The 22,961-nt window shown below is 58.0% G+C and overlaps 1 long non-coding RNA gene across 1 annotated transcript; it reads left to right on the top strand.

The window, feature by feature from the left end:
• The first annotated feature begins 6,578 nt into the window (after nt 1-6,578).
• Nucleotides 6,579-13,400, top strand: LOC147825048 (uncharacterized). Its single transcript, XR_015441247.1, has 3 exons — nt 6,579-6,839; nt 9,976-10,421; nt 11,648-13,400. It is a non-coding gene; the product is annotated as an uncharacterized LOC147825048 (long non-coding RNA).
• The last annotated feature ends 9,561 nt before the right edge of the window (nt 13,401-22,961 follow it).

The raw sequence follows: 22,961 nt of genomic DNA on the forward strand, positions 1-22,961 counted from the left end.
ATCCTGAGCAGCCCAGCCCAGGGATCGGGGTGGCGCCTGCCCCATCTCAGGGGTGTGGCAGCCTGCCCTGCTGTGCGCCTGGTGCCACCCCTCTGGGATGCACCTCCTCCATCACAATGCCACACTGAGTCTCAGGAGAACCAGCAGCCCGGTGGGAATTATGCACCAAAGGGCTCTGGGGCTCCTATAATTAGAGATGGAGGGGAGACCTGGAGCCCACTGGGGCCTGGGGCCTGCATCCCGAGGTGGGGGCCTCCCAGGCCTGGGGCCTCCAACAACCAGGACTCAGGACAACCACTAGGGTGGGGACTGGCAGGGCTCCACGTGGGAGCGGCCAGGACGCCAGTCCCACTGTCCACTTGGCTCTGAGGAAGTCACCCAGCCGCCCGAGGGCGGCACACAGGGCGCAGGAGCACAAGGAGCTCTGATCCTAAGCCTTGAGGCCCCAGCCTGGCCCGGCCCCGAGGCAGGAGGCCTCTGGCGCTGTCTGCTTCCTGTTCTAGTCCCTGACGCCTCGCGGGGAGGAACCTGGCCACCAATGTCCTGGGCCAACAAGGCAGGGGCCCCCGAGTGTCCCCACTCCGTCAGCCCAGGGGCACTTGTGGCATCTGAGAGGAGATACTCAGGCCCCACACCCTGGGCCTGCTGTGGGCTCTGCTTGGTCTCCATGAAGGACCAGGGTGGGGGTCCCAGGCTCTCCATCACCTCTCTGTGATCAACCCCTGCTCCATCCCAGGCCTGGTGCCTCCATGCTGCCACCTGGGCATCCTGCACCTCAGGGCCACCTTGGCGCACACAACCCCTGCAGCTGCACTCATGGGCTTCACTCATGGGCTCACTGTGATGTGGAGAAATTCCGGGGACTGGGGCCGTGCCCACCTGTGCCCTCAGCAGTGACCTGTCACCTCTAAAGAACACAGAGCTGGGGACCTGTGGGGCACAGCAGGGTCCCACTGAGGGGCTGGCATGGCCTGCAAGCTCCGCTCAGCTCTCCCATGACCACCCAGGCTCCCTGAAGCCACCAGACTCTGTGGCAGGAGGAAGGAGCCTGGGACGCTGGGCAGCCTCTGGCCTCAGGGCCTCAAAAGCTGTCACTGTGTCCCCGTTGACCCCGAGAGGCCCAGGCCTTCGGAGAGGCCTTGCTGGGATCGATGGCTGAGTCCGTGGGCTGGCAACGTGATCCTAATGGACACGGAATTAAAACACCAGGAGTGTATTAATCCAGACAGCCACCGGGCGACAGCCCAGGCAGGGGCCGAGGGCAGTGGCCCTAATGGACAGTATTGACCAGGCCGCGAGACCGCAGCCGGTTGGGTGTCACTGCGGCCCGGGACCCAGGCTTATGGACTTTAGTGTTGTATAGGTTTGGGTTTGAAGAACCCGTGACCTCTCCTCCTGGATCAATACCCTCTTCTTAGCCTGGTGTGATTGCCGGTGGCCATCGGCGTGGTCTCTGGAGAGGCCGTCCGTGTCTGTGTGGGGAGCACCCTGTCCGCTGGCAGCGCCCGCGAACCATCCTCTGCCTGGATCTGGGGGCTTCAGTCACGAGGAGAGGCCGGCGGGTCCCCAGTGAGCCAGGGCCCACACAGGGCGCCTCAGGCGTCCCTCCCAGCTGCAGGGGCCTCTACAGTGCAGACTCCCATTGCTCGTTATCCTGGAAGTGGAGGTGACCCCCCCCCCCGGTTTTAAAGACGGAGACGCCCAGCGCGGGGAGCAGCCATGCGTGGGCAGCACAGGGGCTGGCCCTCCACCCGCCGCCTCCGTGGGGCTCCGGCTCGGGCTCCAATCTCAGCTCCCTGGCAGTGACTGTCCTGACCTCCGAGGCCCACCTCGGGCCTCCACAGTCTCCGCTCCTGCCCCTCGGGCAGTGAGGATGAGGCCAGGACCCCACCACGTGACAGGGGCTGCAGCCCCAAGGTGTGCCCGGCCCCCGCCCGGCCCCTCCTCAGCCACCTCAGAGGCACCCGCTCGCCCTTCCCTCACACTGCCACAGTGGCCTTTCTGAAGCTGAGAGCTGGCCTTGTCTACCTGCCGCCCGGCATACAGTCCACCTCCACTGCCCCGGACCGCCCTGCACTGCACCACACCACCACACGCCACTCTGCACGTCGCCCACTGCACCAGGCCACAGGCGCCTCTTGGGACACCCCGGATCCACGACTCACAGGCTGTGCATTGGTGGCCTACACTCCCACTAACACGCCACTGTCCGCAGCACCACCCCGGCTACCATTTATATCTCAGAGTCCCCGAAAAGCCACATGCTTTCAGAGGCTGAGACTGTGGAAGGTGATTGGATTCTGTGGCCAGTACGCCTGGCCTGGTGCTGGGAAGACCCCTCCCCTGGCATGGCCGGAGCACCACGGATCTGTGGAGAGCAGGACCCAGAGCGGTGTCCAGCAGGGAGGGTGAGGCCTTCAGCTCGGCCGTCCCCCGGTGCGGGCTCCTCCCTCAGCTGGGCCTGCTCCCTTGGTGTCGTCCTGGCCTGCACTCACCGGGCTGTGACTTCCAGCTGGTTCCAAATCTCTCCGTGGACAGACGGCCTCACCTCCCAGAAGGTCAAGGGTGCCGCGTTGGTCACCAGAGTGACACAAAGGCTGGTCCTGTTCACATCTGTGTCCAGTAGTGTTGTTTTGTGGCAGCGTCGTAATCTGCACCACTCTTCCGGTTCCTCACCGGGGCAGCCATGGCTGGCAAGGTCGGGGACCACAGCGACCCGTGGAGGGGCTCGAGTTCTGGGTGGGGACTAGAAATCCTCCAGTGCCCTGGGCTGATCCCTCCCTGGGCTGGGTGCGAACCCCGCAGGCCACCTCCCACCTCACCTGGTGGGAGACAAACCAGCAGGAAGGAGCAGACAATGCCACCTCCTTGGCTGCCCAGCAGGACCCACGAGGCACAGGTGCCCATGGTCTGGGGTCAACAAAGATGCTGACAGCCATGCTGGCTCCACTGCCTGGGCGCCTACTGTGTGCATCCACCATGGATGGGTGGCACGACTGGCACAGGGCTGTCCTGAAGGGCAGGGGACCCCAGGCAGGCCCCGCCTCTCTCTGGGCCTCAGTTTCCCCTGCACTGAGCACCTTCTGAGGGCCTCCTCTGCTGCTGCGGGGCTGGGACTGCCTGGCCACGCCCATCAGGCCACCAGTGCTGGTGGTGAAGTGAGCACAAACATGTTCGACACTAAATAATTAATTTTCGTCCCATGATAAAAACCTTGTTTATTGATCTACAACCCCTCCCAGCAATCAGGCCGGCTGACGGAAACCTGAGTCTTAATTATCGTCTTGGGCCTGCGAGGAGGCAGGTCCAGCTGCCAGCAGCAGCCCCAACTGTTCCCACGAGTCCTGGGCCCAGGGCCAGCTGCTGCCCCGGCTGTGCTGTCCCCGCTGTCTGTCCCTGGCATGTGGCTGTGGGGCATGGCTGTGTGCCCCTTGGCAAACACCCTGAGGGCTGGGCGGGAGCAGGCCGGAGAAGATGCTACTGTACCCAGGCCCTGGACTGTGGGGTTCCTGCGGGATTGTGGGGGAATTGTTTGCTGTTGGGGGAAGAAGGCTGGCTCAGCCCACCGAGGGGGTGCTGTGCAAGCCTGTCTTTCAGGTCCGCCTGATTCTGGAGCCACCATGTGTGAGGGGCCGAGGAGAACTGGGTGCCACCCGGCCTCTGGTCTGGACCCAGGCACTTGTCCTGTGATCTGTCCACTCTGCCTGTGAATGTGGTTCTTGGGTTCCTTTCCTGAACCCCAGCACTGGGCAGGTGATCCTTCCCATCCTTGGGGACCTGGACCAGAGTGGGGTATCATCCTGTAGCCACCACGCCAGCCATCAGGCTCTTTCTCCCGACACCTGGCAGCCCTCTGGTTTTGAGGTCCTCGCACCCAGCACCCGGGACCCCCGGCCCCATTCTGACACAGGAGGGGCTCGGAGAGTTTGTGCACAGGGTAAGTGGTTCCGGTGCTCAGTGCTCAGGGGCTGCACAGCGATGCTTGGGGAGTGGAAGGCACTGAGTAAGCCCTCAGCTCCCGCAAGAGCCTCAGAGAGTACCCAGCACAGAGAAGGGATTCCAATGTGTCATTGCTCGGCTGACTCTTGGCACAAAAGAAGAGCTGGGTGAGTGTGCAGTCCACAGGAAGTGCCCTGTGAGGGACCAGTCCACAGGAGGTGCCCGGTGAGGGACCAGTCCACAGGAAGTGCTGGTCAGGGCTCAGTCCACCAGAAATACTTGGTGAGTGCCCAGTGCTCAGAGGGTCCCCTTCCCAGCCCAGGCTCATGTCACCTGTGACCTGACTTCTGTGGGCCTCATTCTCTGGACAAACACAGACTCACGTGAATCTTGGTGCCACTTCATCCGATCTGGGCCACTTGGTTCTCCCTGCCTCAGTTTCCCTATCTGTTAAGTGCTGACACAGGGGTTGTGAGGAGTGAGCTCCCCCACACAGGGGACATGACACACAGAGGGTGGGGCGAAGATTCCCAGCCCTGCCCACCCCCTGCAGCACCCCTGGTTGTGAGCACCCTCCTCTTCTCCCTTGTGTTTGGCCAAAGATGTTGGCATGAGCTGTCCAGGGCCTGAGCTGCAATCCCATGGGTGTAGCTCAGATGTAGGCATCAAGATGCCCAAAGAGCTGTCACAAGGCCAGAGGGCTGACCAAGGTCCCTGGGTGCCTCAAGCCCCATTGCCTGTGCTGCCTCCCTGCCAGCTCCTTCTGCCCCAGGACCTTTGCACATCCACCAGGGCTCCTTGTTACCTCTGGAGCATCTGTGGCTCCCTGACAGGCCCTGGGTGTCCATTCCACCCAGAGTGTCTCTCACGTTACCCATGGGACCCATGAGGTGTGGCTGGCTTACCAGGCCAGTCTGCCTTCCCACCCAGACAGGGTTTCTGTCTCCTTACCAAGGCCTCGGGGTCTGGAGGCACTGAAGATGCGATGCTTACTGCGGGTGGCTCCGGGTCCCTGTCAGGGCCCAGTGGGGAAGGACACGCTGGCCTGGCCCCTGGGATGCCGCCACAGCCCTAGCTCTGGTGCAGGTCAGGGTTGGATGCCGGGGAGCCAGACAGGGCCACTCCCCGTGGGCCCCGGACGCAGAGCTGCCTGTGCCAGGTTGGGTCCCCCCAGCCTGGTTGCCAGCAGGGTGTGGGGGTGGCAGTGAGCTTAGCTCGGGGGAGTCCTTTCTCTTCCCCTCCCAGGTCACTGTCCTCAGCCCCCAGGGCACAGAGGTCCCCTAGCTGGCGAGGCTGGGGCCCAGGAGCAGCTCAGGAGTGGCCAGCGAGGCCCTCTGGTCAGGGCGACCTGGGATCCTGCCCCTCCCGAGGCCAGCTGCAGGACAGGGAGGACTGCCCACGGCTGGGCCACCTCCAACCTCTTGTTCCAGGGCTCAAGAGATGTCACCAGGAGTCCTGGAGAGGGCATGAGTGTGCCCAAGCCACAGGCTGCAGAGCAGAGGCCTGGGACCTGCCCCGGGGCCCCTCCGCACACAGGTGGCGCTCATAGAAAATACCTGCTGTCCTGGGGTGCAGGGTAGACGGGGCACATGCCCTGGGCTCCTCCCCTGCCCACCATGCCTCACTGGGGCGGCGTGGACTGAATGCACTGCTGGGGACACTGGACTGGTGTTGAGGCTCAGCAGGGCCACTGCGTGGACATCGGTCACAGCACAACATGTGGGGCCCACTGGCGGGGCTCTGGGCTGGAAGGAGCCAGCCGCTGCACGCTGGGCCAGCCAGGGGCGCATCATCATCTGCCCCCAGGACCTCAGCTCTGCAGCGCCCAGCAGACTGTGGGGGCAGAGGAGGGAGAGAACGCCACACACCCAGCAAACGACGCGACACGGAGGAGGGAGCAGGCTGAGTCCCACCCCCAGGCGTACTGGTGGTCGTCCCGGGAGAGCGTCCTGTGCGGAGGCTGGGGGACCGGGGTGGGTGGTGGGTCCCCGGGTGGCTCTCCACAGACTCCACAAAGTGCTCCGCTCAGGGCAGCACAGGAGCAGCGGAAGGGAGCAGCCTGGGGACCTGGCCTGCAGATTGGCCATAAAATGCTTGGCTGCCTAGGGCCCCAGGGGAGGGAACAGGGACAAGGGACAGAGAAGCAGCAGCCAGGGATGCGTTGCCCTTCGCCCCTGCACAAATGTGTCCTCAGACCTCACTCTGAGGCCTCAGCCGAGACACTCAGGGCTGGACTCAGTCCTTCTAGTTCTGGGGGAAACAAGACCAGGAGAGAGAGAAGGGCAGGGACAGGGTCGTGACGAAAGCCCCCTTGTCTAGGGGTGCTGCTTACGCCACCCTCCAACAGAGCCCCAGGAGGGACAGGAAGAGCCAGGGCCTGGGCCCGGCCAGTACCCGCCCTCCTCAGCCTCCCCTCCCTCCTGCGCCCCTCCTGCCGGGGGACCCAGCACATCCCCTCTCCCCTGGGCACCCTAACTGTCCCCTGTACCCCGTGGGGCACATGTCGGAGACCGCAGCTGTCACGGGCAGCTCCCCAAACAAACTGCTGCTTCCGGGCAGCCTCTGGCTCAGCCCCCTGTGTCCCCGAGACCTGCCCAGGCCTGGCTGTGACATCGCCAGATGAATGAATCAGTGAATGAGTGAGCTGATTGTTCACACCGGGCAGGCACCCGGAGAGTGTCCGGATCTGCGGGTAAAGTGAACACTGGCTTGAACCCAAGTCCTGAATGTGACCGTTGAGGAGCTTGCCATGCCCCAGGTCTGCAAAGCTGTTGGCGTGCTGGGGACTCCTGGGGCTGGCACTGCCTGAGGGCAGGGAGCCCCTGGGGTCCTCCTGCTCCCCCTCTTTCTCTGTCTTCCTGGTGCTCTGTGACTACCACCCTCCCTGATCTTCTGCTCAGGTATGTCCAGGCTGGGGCTTTGCGGGGAGCTAGGTGACCGCCCTCTGCTCCCGAGGGCTACTCCCAGGGCGGAGGGGGCCCGACTGCTGGCTCTGGGTCCTGTTTTCAAGCCCTGGCTGATGGCTTCGTCTCCCAGGGACGGTAATGAAATAATGTTGCTGCGACACGGCGCTTCTCGCCTGACAGTGTCTAAGTGCTTTCCAACAATTAATCGCCAGGCACTCAGAGCTGAGAGCGATAGCCCAGGAGGCCACGGGGTGGGGAGGGAGGTGGCTTGGGACAGCTCTGCTCTCAGCCGTGGTCGCCAGGGAGTTGCTCTTCCAAACCACAGTCCTGGCTGGAGGGAGGGAGGGGCTGAGCCATGGAGGACGTGGTGCAGAGCGAAGAAGCCACAAACCAGAGGGAGGGGCGTGGCGCTGGGGTCCCGGGGTCTCCACCCAGCTGCCCAGCCAGCTCCCTCCACTGTATTTTAGATGCCGGCCCTTTGTCTTTCCTCCCCAGCCTGTTTCCCCATCTTGACATGGGGAAATGCACAGAACCCTCAGGATGGGAAAACTGAATGAGGAATTCAGACCATGTCTGGGATGGGCTGCACGGGACCGCACACAGTAGGTGCCTTACTGGCCATCGTGCTGGTGAGATGAGAGTGTATACTTCCTGCCCCAGGGACTCGGTGCCCTGGGAAGAGTCCCTCCCGCCTGCCAGCTCTGCCCTGCTGTCTGTCCGCTCAGCAGGGAGAGCACACAGTAGGTGCTTCACCACGCTGGTGGAATCAGCACCTTGCACCTGAGAGCCCTCAGCTCTCAGACCAGACTCAGGGTGAGCTCCCGCCAGACAGCCCTGTGTCCACCCACCTTCCACTCGCTTGCCTCCCACGCTGGGGTGCTCACCGCCTCTCAGAGCTGCTGCTGCATCACATTTTCCATCCACTAGCCTCACTCCCTGCCCCGAGTGCCAGGATTCCAGGCCCGTATCACTACTTCCGGCTTCTAAAAATATGCATTTTAGGAATTCATTTTCAAAGGTCTAATGAACTGCTGCTTGGCATGGTCCAAGGGACACTGCGAATAGGAGGAGTTCCTACTGAGCGCCTCGTTTGATGAATACGGCAGAGATTTCCTTATGTGGCAATGCCTGGCTTTAGAAATAGTGGAGTGCCATAGGATTTGTAACCTGAGGTTTGAACTTCAGGGAATCTGGCTTTTTGTATATGTGGGTTCCATGTTAACTTCCCTGAACTCCATATTAATTTAAACCACACCCCTCCAGGCCTGACTGGCTCCAGGGATGCGGGGTCCAGTGGGGCGGGTGGGGGCCTCCCAGGGCTCAAGGCACCAAAGGTACTCAGCTGGGTGGGAGAGGAGGGGACGGTGCTGCGGGGCCTGAGGACAGGAGAACACTCAGGCCAGGGCTCTGTCCTGGGGGAGGAGGACGGGGGAGCCACGGGGGCTTCCTAGGTGTGGCTTGGCCACCTGGATTTTGACCTTTTTGGCTGAAGACCAGTCCCTGAGGGGCCGGCGTATTTAGTAAACGCTGAACACTCCCTTCCGGTCTGTGAGAGGGGCCAGCAGCACCTTTGTACTTGTCCCAGGTGGGCAGGGGTGAGGCCAACATTCCCTAGAGCCCACCTGTTCTCAGAACACAACACAGGGCAGCTGCTGTCCGGCCGTGACACACCCGGAGGGGGCTCCACACTCAGCCTGTGCCAGGCCTCAGAGCAGTGGCCAGGAGGGACATTCACCTGCTGCCCGCTGTTTCCTGGGACCCGAGAACCCAGGGAGCATTGCCCACAGCGCCACAGGTGGCCCCGGGCTCAGAGAAACAGGGCAGTGGCCCCCTGCCGCACACCCAGGGTCACCCACTTCCTGCCACTGCAGGGACACACAAGGCCCTTGCGCCTCCTGGGCACTGAGCTGTCCTCTTCCCGCTTTGCCAAGGAGCCAGGAAGGACAGGGCAGGACAGTCGTGCACGGCACACCTGCCCTTCCTGCCCGTCACCCCCTGGCACCTCAACCTCCATCACTCTGCAGTCTCCCCTAGGCCAGGTTCCCATCCTCACCCACGGAGCACAGCTCCAGCCTGGCCGCGCCACCCTGAGGCCACAGACAGACAGAAGTGGGGTGGCCCTGGGTTGCAGCAAGGCTCAGCGAGAAACACAGACAGCACCTGCTCAGCCTGTCCCTTCTTGTCTCGCCCTGGGTCACCAGGATGGGCCACCGGATGCCCTCAGAGGCACCTGTGTGTGTGCTGGCGCTGCGGGGGACCAGGGTGAGAAATGTCCTCAGGTGGGGACCCAGCAGAGCAGGGCACAGGGTGAGCGTGTGAGGACCGGCAGGTGGCGCCCTGGAGCGCCTGCCCACACTCACAGGGGTCCTCGAGAGGAGGATTCAGTCTGGGCACTGGTGTCTGTTCACTGTCACAGAGTCCCTGCCGCCTTGGGCTCCTCTCAGCTGGAGGGCGATCAATGCGCATTAGACCCTCGCTCTCCCAGGATGCACAGACCCATTTCCGCCCCAGCTGCGCTCAGCTGGCCAAGTGTCCCTGCTGGGCTGTCCCGCTGGGAGGGAGGCATCTTGAGAAGGGGCGGGTGCTGAGGAGAGGTCACCGCTCCTAAGTGCTCAGAAGTGTTCAATGGCCCCCCAGGGACACTGCTTCCCTGCTAAGTGTCACGGCCCAGGGCCCCTGGATCCGCCAGCAACAAGTTTGCCCAGTGCCAGCTTCCAGCACAGGACGCAGCGGGGCAGGCGCGGGGTCGTAGGCCCGCCCCTCCCTGTGGCCGGGGGGAGCCCAGGGAGCAGCCCCGCCAGCCTCCTCCATCTCCACAGCCTGCACCCCGATTCCCACCCTGCCTGGATACCCCACCCCGGCCTCTCCACACCAGGCTGCCTCTGACCCCCAAGAGCGTGGACCCCATCCGCTGGGAGCCCCAGGGGACAGCGTGCAACCCTCTCTTTGGGTGGTGGCACAAAGGAAAATAGACAAGTTTTCAAATTTCAATTCAAATTCAAAGTGTTTGAAACCCTGAGTAACTTTTCCTAAATCCTGATGAGAAACGGATCTGCAACATGGATGGGAAGCGCAGGTGTTTTGATATTGGGGCTCAGGCATACAGTGACCCTGAGTTTTTCTCCATCAGGACGGCCCAGTCATTTTCCTTTCGAACCCTTGCTGGCCGCCACTGTGGGGAATGAAGCCCGTGACCTGGACGCGTTCTCACCGTGTGGCCACTGTCCCCAGCCGTGGCAGAGTCCGTCTGCTCTGGCTGCTCTCTTGCTTTTCCCACTGTGAATGCCGTCCTGGGACTTCTCCTTCTGCTTATGCACGTCGGTTCTGGACAGGACCCTGGGTTCTGGCAACTTGGGTTTCTACCCGGTTACTGGGCCCCTCGAGCACCCTACATGCTCACGCTGACCCAGGCTCCCCACACAGCCAAGCCCTGGGAGCCCCCAGGTGGACACCCAGCCCGCTGGAGCCACAGCCAGTGTCCTCAGAACCTGACTGGGGCCCAGAGCCACGGTGATCGCCCCCTCCTCACACAGGTGCTTTCTGGGCAGGCCCAGCGCAGGCTGCTGTGGGCAGGAGGTGAGCATCCCAGACCCCGGGGCCCCGGGAGGGAGGGGAAGCCTGAGACCTCACCACCCTCCTCGGTCAGCCTCCTCTCCAGGGACCAGCTGAGGCCAGTGGGTGCCCGTGTGCCTCTCTGGAACTCTCCTCTTTTCCCCGGCTCCCGCCTCTGACATGCTGGTTACCCTGCCCTGACCCCAGGACAGGATCTCCGCCCGCCTGGCCCAGCCCCTGCTTCTCTGTCTGGCAAAGGACAGCACTTGAGGCCTGGGTCCCTGGTCCATGTGGCTCCCAGGGGCTTCACTTCCCTCTGCTCCCCCGGGCACTGTCACCTGGGTCCCCAGACCCTGGCTGTTTCCCTGCAGGCTTCAGACGGGGGCAGGGACAGGACAGCTGGGGGCCGTCTGGGCTGACCCTGAGGTTCATGTCCCTCCTTTCTCCCCTTCCCAGCATGTGCTCCTGGCACCGCAGTGACCTGTGACCTTGTCCTCCTCTCCCCGGGCCCTGTGGGGGGTCCTGGGGCCGCTGTGCCCAGCCAGGAGGGCCAGCTGAGAGACGGGAGGGAGAGGGCAGAGGCCCCTGCACTGACAGTCCCTGCCCACCAGGCAATGGGGGATGCTGGGCAGCAGCCCGAGGCTGGCTCTCAGAGGCCAGGTCCCAAGGGTGCACCTTGGTGGCCACCAAGAGGAGACAGCCACGTGCCTTCGAGGGCACAGCGCTGATGGCCAAGCCTGGAAGGGATGGGGCTCCTGGAAAGACAGGAGCCAGATGCGCTGCACCATCACCAGATGTGGCCTGATTAATGGGGTCAGGCAGGGGCCGCGGGGCTCTGGGGAAGACAGCAGCTGTGGTGGAGCTGGGGCGGCTCTTGCCAAGAGCTCAGGCAGCCCGGGCTGCTTCCACGCTGGCCCTGCAGGGGCCTTGGAGGCTTTGAGCCTGGGGTGCAGCCAGGGGAAGCGCAAGCCAGGGGGCCACGCGCCAGGGCGGCTGGGAGGCAGGACGTGATGGGTGAGGAGCGGAGCAAGGGGCAGCCCTGTGTCCTTGGCTCCTGCAGGGACAGCCCGGCTCCTGGTGACCCCAATCCACTCAGCCATCTTCCCTGGGGCCCAGGGTGAGGAAGTGGCCTCCACTTGGGGTACCACTAGGGCAAAGAGCAAGAGACAGAGCCCAGCCATGCAATTGTGCGGGACTTTTAAAGCGTTATTTTCGTTTGCAAACTGCACAAGTCCCTTTTTTGCCCACAGCTGTAAGAGATTTGATGAACGCATAGTCACTACGCTGTCCAGGCTGGGCTTGAACTTGGATCCTCCTGCCTCAGCCTCCGGAGGGGCTGGGACCTCAGCTGCCCTTCATCTGGCTTGAGCAAGTGCTTTCATAAGGCGTGAGGTGCAGGCCCAGGTGAGATTGCAGGCGTGCAATTGCCCTGCTGAAAGGGGGCTCCCGTGCTGCGCTCAGAGGGCAGTGCTCTCTCCAGGCCTCCGACACTGCCGCTCCCCACACGAGGCTGCTGCGGCTGCCCAGGAAGTCTCAGAACTGGCCCGTGTGGGTGCTTCAACTCTGCTCTTTTCCATCATGTTTTAGCGTTTTACTTGGAGGTGACTTTAGATTTATGAAAGGTTTCGAGAATAGTACAGAAATTTCTATGACGGCCCTCCCCGGGGTTTCCTAAGTGCAACACCGAGCGTGACCACAGGACTCTGGAGTGAAGACCAGTACGATGCTGCTCCAAAGCTACAGCCTTCTCCCTGGTGTCCCAGTCCCCCGCAGAAGTTCTCTGTTCCGGAACTGGATCGGATCCACCTTGCTTGGACCTTCATGCCCTGGGTCCCTGTGCCAGAACCTGTGTCTCCCGGTCCTTTGTGACTCTAGGGCTTGGATGCGCTCTGAGACCCGAGTCCGTGCTTGGGGTGGGTCTGCTGCCCCTCGGGGCAGACTGGGTCCTGCCTGCAGGGTGAGAGCCTGGCAGTGCTGCTGGCCTGGGTCCCTACGGCACACACAGGCTCCTGGCCAGTTTTCTCCTTTACAAAGTCACAGCTTTTCCTTTGTCATTCAGAGGACTTGGAAGAGTTGCCTTGGGGCTGCGCAAACCCACTGCTTCTGCCTGCCAAGTGTGGGGGAGCGGGATAGGAGACAGCTGTACAGTCACCTGGTGGCACTTGGGCACCGTGCCCTCTGCCTGGGTCTCACCCGTGTGCCCTCATGCTTATTACTAGGGTTCTTCTGGAAAGAAAGGGCTGTCCGTCTCCATCTAGCACTCGTGGAAGTAGTTCTTGACCTTGCTGTGGATGCAGCCTGTTTAATTTATCCTTTTGGGTTCTTTGGGTTCTGTTTCAAAATTTATTCTTTGGTACTATCTGAGTCTGTTTGGTGGCTTAAACTGTCCCAGCTTAGGCCCCGAGATCCTCTCAGGGAGTCTTGTGCCTCTCATTGAACGCACCCAAGATCACCCCTCTGTCTTCCTCTGCACTGCCCCCCCCCGTTCACTTATTTGTCACCTTCTTCTGTGAGACCTAACTAACTCCATTTTAAAGTTTGACTCCGTCTTAAATATAAGACAGTAAAATGGCCTTGACATAAATTCCACTTCACTGAAGTCAACTATTCCCCTAGTCTCCTTTGTGCCCATAAACTAATGATAAAATGTCCTTGCTGTGGGACAACAGATAAAAAAAGAGACACAGCTCCTAACTCAATCCTCTGTCTGCCCAGAAAACAGATGCTCCCAGGCCCATTATCTATAAAACATTCTGTCAATGTGCTGATTGTTCCTTTTTCCCATAAACTCTACATGTAGCCACCCCTCAACCCCCCATGCTTGCTAAATATCAACCAATCACGTAACTGCTAAATGGAACATCCCCAAACCTTGCGGTAGCCACAATAAAACCCCTGCTGATGTGAAATTCGGGGCTCTCAATCCTGATCCGCTGCGTCGGTGACGGTTGAGTGCCCCTGCTCGAGCTTAAGTAAACGACCCTCGTGTGTTTACATCGAAAACGGCTTCTTGGTGGTCTTTGGGGATTTCGCGATCTGGGCACAACACTTCTCCTCTTCAGTGAATGGGGGTGTAAATCTTTCTCCAATCTTTGAGAGCTTGAAAGAATAATCGTATACACGCTGGATACAGTGGTCAGAAATGTGATTTGAAAATATGTCCACCTCGTCTGTCTCCTGTCTTTCCATTCTCTTAAAAGGTGGCCTTGTCTCGGAGGGGGGGTGGAGGGGGGCTCGTGTCACAGGCTGGGCCTGATTGGTGGAGGGTGGAAGGGGGCGTGGCCTGGAGGTTCCTCTCCCTCCCTGGCTCCTCCTCTTGCTCGCTGCTTCCTGAGCCCCATGCTGTGACCAGCTCTCCTCCACCAGGCCCCTCTGCCGTGCTGTTTCAGCATTTGGGACTGAAACTTCTGGAAATGGGAGCCAAAATAAACCTCTCCTCCTCAAAGCTATGGGTGTCGGGTATCTTGTCCCAGGGACAAGAAAGCGACTGAGACCACAGGTTAGTCTGTCTGTGCAGCGACAGAGCAGAAGGCCTATATTTGGAAACAGCCGAGCTGACAGCTTTGCTCTTTGGTAGGCTGGGACATTGGTTCCTCTCAGGGAACGCTGCTGGGTCCACATCACACAGATTTTGCCTCTAGGTTTTCTTTTCTTTTCTTTTGAGTACCGGGGATCGAACTCGGGACCTTGCACTTGCGGAGGCAGGCGCCGGAACCACTGAGCTAAATCCCCGGCCCTCTAGGTTTTCTTTTAGAACTTTTATACTTTTGAACAGTTTACACATTTTTCATTTTGAGTAGTTTTTTTGGTAAAAAGTGAGGTATCGGTTAAGGGTTGATGAATTTAACGAATGAGTTGTAAACAGACACACCATTTGTTGGAAAGATCATTATTCCTCTGCTTACTTGCTTCTGTTCCTCTGCCTGAGGCCGTTGGACTACTTTCTGGCCCGGTGCAGTATCTGGCCCGGTGCCCTACGTCTGTCCCCTGCTGATGTCACAGAGTCTTGGTTAGGGAGCTTTGCAGCACCCTGGGAACTGGGGAGGGCGGGTCTCCAACTTTCTCATTTTTTTCCAGGTTTCTGGTGGCTCCATTAGTTAATTTTCTTTTCCATTAACAAATGCTTGTGTGATTGCGTTAAATGTACAGGGAGTCATCGAAGTATATGATGAAGGTTCACATTTTTAGAACTTATTATAGTAAAAAGCGCGTTCCCGTGAATCCTTCCCCTTGCTGCACACACACTCCCAGCCCATTGTGCTTGCCACTTTCTGAAGCAGCTCTGGAGCCCTTTCCTGAGCGTCCTTGTGAAGAATGACGGAAATCACGGTGCATGTGGCTGCTCGCTGCCATCCAGTGGAAGGGAGGCTCTTACAGCATCACAGTGCGTCCTCCTCCGCCTTATCACCGGGTGTGGCACCGTGCGACTTCTGGCTCCTCCCCAAGTCAGGTGACCATTCTGAATCAATTCAGGACATCTTGGCAGCCTCGACAATGTAACTGAAGACATTCACAGAAGGGCACTCGTAGACCTGCCTCAGAGAGAGGCAAGAGCAATGGAGCAAGTGTGTTCCAAGCGAGGGGGATGAGTGGCAGTGTCTCGTGCTGCAATAATTATTTCTAATTTAAGCATTCACTGTATGTCTTTTTTTTTTTGGTACCGGGGATCGAACTCGGGTCCTTCCGCTTGGGAGGCAGGCGCCAGAACCACTGAGCTAAATCCCCGGGCCCATTCACTGTATTTCTAAATCATGCCTCATTCATGAAATTGGTAGAAATGTCATGCCAACATTTTTCAGTTTTCCATGTCACAAATCTCACCTATTATTGAGGCCTTCTTTGAGTTCTTTCAGTGTTTTTTGTTTCCAGCATGTCTTCGCATATGTTAAAATTTATATCTAAGTAGTTCATTGTTTGGTGCTATTTGTATTTGGTTCTTGATTTTACAATCCCAATTCCTCCTCGGTAGATGTTTGTAGAAATGCAACTGCTCTTTGTGTTTATTATATATTTTATGATCTTGTTAAACTTGCTTGTGATCTGAAGAGCATTGGAGATTCTTCGGTAATTTTCTCCAGAGACAAGCCTGCCACCTGCAAATGGAGTCTTATTTCTTCTTTTGTATCTGTGTGCTTTCCACTTCTTTTTCTTGCCTCACTGCACTGGCTGGAGCGGGGATGTCGGGGCGGTAGCTTCTCCGCCTCTGGTTCTGGCACTCTCTGACCCTGCTCCTAGTGGGGCTCAGAAGCTCTCCATTACTTTTCGTTTCCTACGAATTTTTTTTAAAAATCACGAATAGATTTTGAATTTTGCCAAATGCTTGTGTTATCGTATTTGTGGAGATAATTACATTGTTTTTCTTTTTTAGACTATTTATATGATGCATTACATTGAGTAGTTTAAAAACTTTAACGAGGGCCGGGGATTTAGCTCAGTGGTTTCACCACCTGCTGCGCAAGCGCAATTACCCGAGTTCGATCCCCAGTACCAAAAAAAAAACAAACTTTAACGTGCTTTGTATTTCTGGGATAAAACTTGGTCATGGGAGGTTTCCTCTATATATTTCGGGGTTCAATTTGTGAATAGCATGTGGACACTCTGTACATCTACCAGAGACCTCTGCAGTCAGGTTCCAGTCCTTGCCCAGTGTGCAGCGCAGGCCTGAGAAAAAGAATAGGCTAAGAGACAGGACTAAGAGAGAAAGCAGAGGCCGGGAGACCAATGCTGGTGCAACCGACAAAGGCGCTGGCCAGTCCCAGGCGCTGACTTTTAGTGTCAATCAATTGGGTAAAATTCAATCGGTGAGCTACAAGTGGTTTCTATGGAAATTAATGTAAACAAAGCTCATACAGGACAAGACAAAGCATTCTCAAACTAGGAACAGAATAGACAAAATATATGGTTGTAATTAGAACATCATCCTTCTAATCAGAAGGTTTTAGTTGTGGGAACAGAATTTGGGTGCGAGTTACTCTGACCTCGGCACTAAGCTTCAGCCGGACTCACTTCTGTAAACAAGCAGTCGTGGGGTTAGCTCTTCACAGCCTGCCTTGGGCATAATCGATTTTATGGTCCTCTACATATATCTATATTCACAAGAAATATTGGCCTGTAGTTTTCCTTCTTGCACTATGTTTGTCTAGTTTGATATTCAGGTATTGCCAGTCTTATACAATAAATTGGGAAGTTATTCTTCCTGTTCTAATTTCCAGGAGAGATTGTGTTGAAGTTACATTATTTTCTTCCCTAAGCATTCGATAGAATTTTCCAGTGAAACCAGTTTTCTTTCTCCCTCTAGAAAATACTGCATTAGCTGCATCCCTTGATGTTGTAATATTTACTTTCATTTTTATTCACTTTAAAATATTTAAAAATTTCCCTTTGCATCTACTCTTCTACCTACAGGTTATTCCCAATGTGTTGGTGGGTCTGAGTGTGCTTCCCCACTGCCTTTCTGTCATTGATTTCTGGTGCGCTGCTGCTGCTATGGCTCAAGAATAAAAGATTTCTCTTAGGTTCGCTGAGTTTTGCCCGATGGCCCGGGTGTGGTTTTCTGCTTGGGGACTGGGTGTTCCGTTAGGTCACTCCTTAGGGTCATCTCCTCTGACTTTTCCTGTATCATTCTGCTCAGTGCTGAGAGGGAGGGCGTCCCAGCTCCAGCCCAAAGGCTGGATTCTCTGTAGTTTCATCAGTTTTTGGCTTGTGCCTTTGAATCTCTGTGGCGTGGTACACACATATTTCGGGTTGCGAGTTCTTGCCAAATCGACTCCTTATCATTACACAATGTCTCTGTCTTTGTGAAGTCCCTTTTTCTAAAGTGTCATCTGCTGTTAATACACTTACTGTAGATTTTTTGGTGTGTGCTGTGTTTGTATGGTTCATCTTTTTTTCTTCATTTTTTATATCATTATATTTAAAGTAAATTTTCTACAGGCCACATGCGATAAAGTCTTGATATAAAAACTATCGAATCTGACAGCCTCTGCTGGGCGTGATGGTGCACAGCTGTGATCTCAGGACTGGGGAGGCTGAGGCAGGAAGACAGCTGTGAGTTCAAGGCCAGCCTCAGTTATAAAGTGAGACCTTGTCACAAAAGAAAAGAAAAAGAGAAAGGAATCTGACAGCCTCTGCCTTTCACCCGGCCTGTTTATGTGATTCATGCTCGATGTGGTTATTGATGTGATTTGAGGGAAATCTATTGTTTTGCTTACCATTTTCTATCTGTCTATTTAGCCCTTATTTCTTTTTCCTGTTTTTCTGCCTTCTCTTTCGTAGGTTGGGCATTTTTAGTGATTTCATTTTATCTCCTCGACTGCCTTAATATTTATCCCCTCCCACACTTTGGGCGTTGCAGAAAAAGCGGGGCTTTGGTCCATTGTTTTGCAGGAGTGGTGCCCCAGGCGGAAAAGCTGTGCTCCTTCACCCCCAGCCCATGGAGCCCCCCAGCCCATGGCCCGGGATTCTGGTTCGGTTCAGTCTGTACCAAGTAACCCATCTCGGCCCGCGCCTGTTCCTCCCCTGCCCACTTTTCCCTTTCTGCCATTAGCTTTAGCCTTTGGCTTCCCAGGACTGTAATTGAGGGAGACTTGTTTCGCAGTTGTGTCTAGCCCCAGACAGAGCCTTATCTCTGTGCACGTTCGTACAGCCCTGTGTCCTTGTCAGCTAGTTGACCAAGCTAATTCTGAGAATAAGCGCTTATTACAGGGGTTAATAAAACATTTGTACCTCGTACCCCTGTGTCCCGTCCGGGTGCCTGTGTGTCCTGGGTCTTGGGGTGTGGGCGTCCTCCCAGCTGTGCGTGTGGGCTCAGACCCCCACCCTGTCCCCCCTCAGAACCAAGGCCCTCTCAGCTGCCCCTCCCCTGCCGGCAGGGTCCCCCAAGTGCCCTGCCCCTATCCATGGAAGCTGTTCCTGAGTTTCCTGCCCGCCCCATGGCTGCCTTTCCCTGCGCAGGTCAGCACTGCCCAGTGGATGCCTCCGAGCTTCTCCAGGCCTCTCTGGAGTCTGGCAGGCAAGAAGGCATGGGAGTCTGAGCCTGCTCTGCACCCTGCACCTTAGGGCCCATCGTCCTGTGGCTGCACCATTTCCTGGCTTTGTCCACCTTCCTCTCTGCCACCTGGCCTTCCCCCCTGGTCCACGCTCGCTCTCCTGTCGGTGGCTCTGTGATGGCCGCACAAGGCTGGCTTGGTTGGGACAGTGACTCAGCCCCTGCTCAGGGCCAGGAGCTCAGCCCCAGACTCAGGAGCTCCTCTGCCAGACAGGTCCTGGAGTCCACGGGCATTTTCCAGGGAGGGAAAGCAGCAGAGGGGTTTGGGGGCCCAGAACCGAGTCTAAGCCCTCTGAGCCCTGCCTGGCCCCACACCCAGACTTTCCTACTTTATCCCACGGGGAGCCAGGGCACATCCGGGAGCAGAGCCAGAGCCTCCCGGCCCCCACCGGGGAAGAGGCTGCCTGGTGCTTCACCGTCTCTGGGAGGTGACCCGAGTGTGGGATTTGCCGGGCAGCCCAGGGCTCTCCAGGCGGAGGCTGCGCGATTTCTCTCCAGCTCAATCATCCCCTAGGTGCCCGAGGCCCTGCGCCCACACACACTGCTGCTCCTTCCCACCGCCCAATCATCTGGAAGCTTCCATCTGGGCAGTGGGCCAGCCGGCGCTGGGAGACCACGTGGTACCGGTCCCCACGCCCCCACAAGGTTTGTGCCACTCCGAGAACACGCCTCAGCCTCTGGCTTCCGCCAGTAAGGAGGCTCCTGGTATGAAGGGGCCGGGTTAATCGCCCCGCATGGGGACTCGAGAAGCACTCTAGTATGCGCTGTGTGGCCAGTCAGCATCCAGCCTGGGCGTTTCTCCTGCATTTTACGTACCCGCAGGGCCTGTTCCTCGCGCCTGTCTGGTCGCGACATGTCATGGAGGGTTTCTCAGGGCGGCCGAAGGCTCTGCACACGGCTGGGGTGGCGTTCACAGCACAGCTGCTGCCCAGGCCTCTCGGTGGAGGTGCCGGGCCGAGACCCCGTGGGGCGGTGGAGGGGCAGCAGCAGGCCTCTGAATGTGGGCATGTGCCCAAGTCACAAAGGTGGACATGGCCAGGCCACAGAGGCTCCCACCACGTCGGGGAATGTGTAGAGGGACTGCGTGTGCAGGGAGGGCCACGGGCTGGGGGTGTGCACCATGCTCATGAATGTGTGCGCTTGCATGCCTGAAAGTGGGTGGGGTGTGTGGGTATGTGTGAATGAGTGTGAATTCACATGCACATACAGGTTTGTGGGTGTGCACACACATGTATAGCTGTGTGCATGAAGGGCATTGCACATGTGTGCATGAGGGCTCACACGAGAATCAACACACATGTACGTGAGTGTGCTTGGTGAGTACGTGTGCATAGGCATGTGTGTGCAATACAGGTATGTGCAGTTCATGTGAGTGTGTGTGTATGTCTCTGGGACAGGCAGAATGCACTTCTGGGCAGTCCGCACCTGCAGGAGGCTGGCCTGCAAGCCCATAAAGACGCTGTGCCTGCCTCGTCGGCTGACTCCAGGCCTGCTGCATGGATGTCAGACGCCCTGTGTGTCCCAGGCATGGGCTGGACTGCACATTACTAGGCTGAGTCACTGCTCTGTTCCTCATCTTCAGAACTCCGAGCCTTCCTAGCTCCCAGGAGGCGGGGGCTGCACATTTTGCCTAGAGGTGCCCCTGCACCCGGGCACTGTCCTCCCCACCAGCCACGTGTGAGCTGTCTGAGCCTTGACCTCCCTGTTTGCAAAATGCAGGTAAAATGCCTTCCTGCTGAGCAGCGGGACTGTGACTGCTCCCCTCTCTGTCCTGCCCGAATGCACCCACTGGGGTCCTCCCTCTGCGCCCTTTCGAGGCGGGGCCTGTGTCCTCTCCATCTCGGGGCCCTGCCTCTTGGCCAAGACACAGATTTGCCAGGTGAGTCCCGTGGGCTCTTTCTCCACCACACATCCGCCAGCCTCACCCAGCCCAGACCCCAGGCCCCGGAGCCCACACAGCCCCTGCTCCGTGGCCCATGCTGAGCCGGGACACTGCGCAGCCTGGGTGGACCCAGTGTCCTGCAGTCTCCTTGCTGCATCCGGGGCACGACCAGCCCGCCAGGATTCTAACTCAGCTCAGTAATAAGTTAGAGGGATGAAGTTTAATGAAAGGAAGAGTATTTGTAAACAAGAAAAGGAGGGAGAAAGGAGACAGTAGACAGCTCCCCTGGTAAGAAAGAGTCAGGGTAGGGGCTCCGGAAGGGTGGGGGACCCGGGGCCTTTGTTCTCAGCTGCTTTTATAAGGGGTGAGTGAGCTTTTCCCTCCGCCTGGAACCTGCCACAACCCGAGTGGCTTCCGGGCCTTGCTGCCCACTGTCATTTCTTCAGGTGGTCTGTGTGCAGCTTCTGTCTGTCTGTCGGTTTGCGTGTCCTTGCCCTACCTTTAAGACCTCATCTTTGGGGCGGGCAGCTGGTTGGTGCCTTCTTCATGGTTAGCCTAGAGTTAGTAAGGGGTGTGTGGATGTCTGTTTACTCTATAGCGACCTCAGAGTGAACGGCACAGCGACTGTGGAGCAAGTGCACGTGTGTGTGTGTGTGAGTGTGTGTGTGTGAGTGTGTGTGTGTGTCAGTGCACAGGTGTGAGCCCCCTTGCTTCCCCTGTGCTCTATTGGAGGTGGGGGTTTATCATCTGTGTCCTTCTCTCTGTGTCCCACCTGCAGCTCTTTGTCTGTTCCCAAGGCCATTTGCTGCCCCTCTTGGGTTCTTTTCTCTCTTTCTACCCCTGTTTGCCTTTCTTCCCAGGGGAATTTCTCTAGTAAGATCTATTTTTAACACCTCCGGTTAGGATTGGCTGGAACACCTAGAAGGCCCCTGTTTTACTGTCTTGTCCACAGACCTTTCCCTCCATCCTGGCTGGTTCATGGCCCTGTGCACAGTCAGTGGTGAGCTAATGAAATGTTAACACATCATTAAAGTGATTTGCAATAGGTACGGTTAACAGATTGATAAGCCATTCCCGACTGACTCCTCGCGGAGAACAATCACTCGCGATCAGCAGCAGGCTGTTGACCTCCCACGAAGCTCTTGGGGACCCCAGTCCAGTCTGGCAGGGGACAGCTGCCACCTGAGACCTTCCCTGGGGCCTAGGACTGGCTATGTGTGGGCACGGGGCCTGGGGCCAGGCCGGGGCCAGCTATCCCTGGTGTCTGTCCCCAGCAGGCAGGCAGGGGACTGGGGAAGGGGCTGTGCTGGCCCTGGCTCTGCTCAGTAATGACCCCATCCCTAAGGCTGGGACTCGGCTTCCTGATGGGAATCATTGCCTGGCAAATGAGTGCATTTCTGTGGCCTGCGAAGGGGCAAGAATGGGGCCAGGATCTGTGAACAGGGCGGGGGCGGGGCTGTGGGTTAGGAAGGACGCACAGCGGTGGTTGGCTCAGACCAAAGGGGCCGTGTGCGTCAAGAAGGCCAGGGCTGACCAGGGCCCCCGCCTGTGCCTAGCCTGCACACCTCACAGCCAGGGACACTGAGCCCAGGGAGAGGCCATCTCATGCCACTGTAGGGCAGAGCGCCAGGGACAGGGAGGCGCTGGGACCTGGAGCCATGTGGCCTCGGCTTGGGAAAGCTGGGCTCAGAGGAGTCTGGGGCTGCCATGGCTGAGGCGCTTCCATCCAGGGCAGCGTCAGCACCATCCTGTGCCCTCCTGTGCCCTCCCCACAGGAGCATCCGCTGCAAGAGGCGGGTTTCCCGAAATCCAGGCCCAAGGATGGGTCCAGCCAAGGCTCCTTTTCCAATGGCTGAGCCGTCGGCCAGCGCAGTTCGGTTCAGAGACATGAGGTGTGACTGAACAACATGGTGAATGTTTAAGTAAAAGTTAAAAAGTGATTCCAGTAAAAGACATGGGTCTTTTTGTGGCTGCCTCAATGCCCTGAATCAATTCAAAATGTTTGCTGCAATTTCTGTCAAATAAAACCATGACGCCGTGTCCTCACCCGGCTTATTCATGAGATCTGGCACAGTGCGATTTCTGGCTCCTCCTCGGTGGAAATGACCGTGTCATTTGTCAAAGATAAACACTTTGGAGCAATTCAGGACAGCGAGGCAGCCACGACAGGGCCACCGAGGAAGGAGGACTCCAGAGCTGCTGCAGAAATCGAGAATGCAGGGAGAGGGTGTTTGAAGTGAGGGCAGTGTTGTGAGCGGGTTCACGGCCATGCGTCTGCACTGTCGTGTATGTTTTGAGAATGCAAGTACACGCTACATTTTTCGATCACACCATGGAGTTTGCAGAGCAGCAGCAATGTGCCAGGCAGGGGCCCTAGTGACGAGGACATCTGCAACACCTGCCTCTCTCACTGCAGCCCTTCCCTGCTCTTAGCCTTGGCCAGGAGTCTTTCGGCGGCCTCATCAGCATTGTAGCCTTGTCCCAGGGTGGGGACTACACTCATCACCCCTGCAGCAGCCCCAGCTCCTCCCCTCCTCCATCCTCCAGGCCGGGGCTGAGGGCTGCCCTCGGAGAGGCTCCAGAGCGCCAAGCCTGGGCCGAGCGTCCCTGCCCCGTGCCCTCCGCCCGAGCCTCC

The sequence above is a fragment of the Heterocephalus glaber genome, unplaced genomic scaffold (genome assembly GCF_053883595.1).
Source record: "Heterocephalus glaber isolate CG9 unplaced genomic scaffold, H.glaber_assembly_v1.0 deba00001509, whole genome shotgun sequence".
NCBI classification, from domain to species: domain Eukaryota; kingdom Metazoa; phylum Chordata; class Mammalia; order Rodentia; family Bathyergidae; genus Heterocephalus; species Heterocephalus glaber.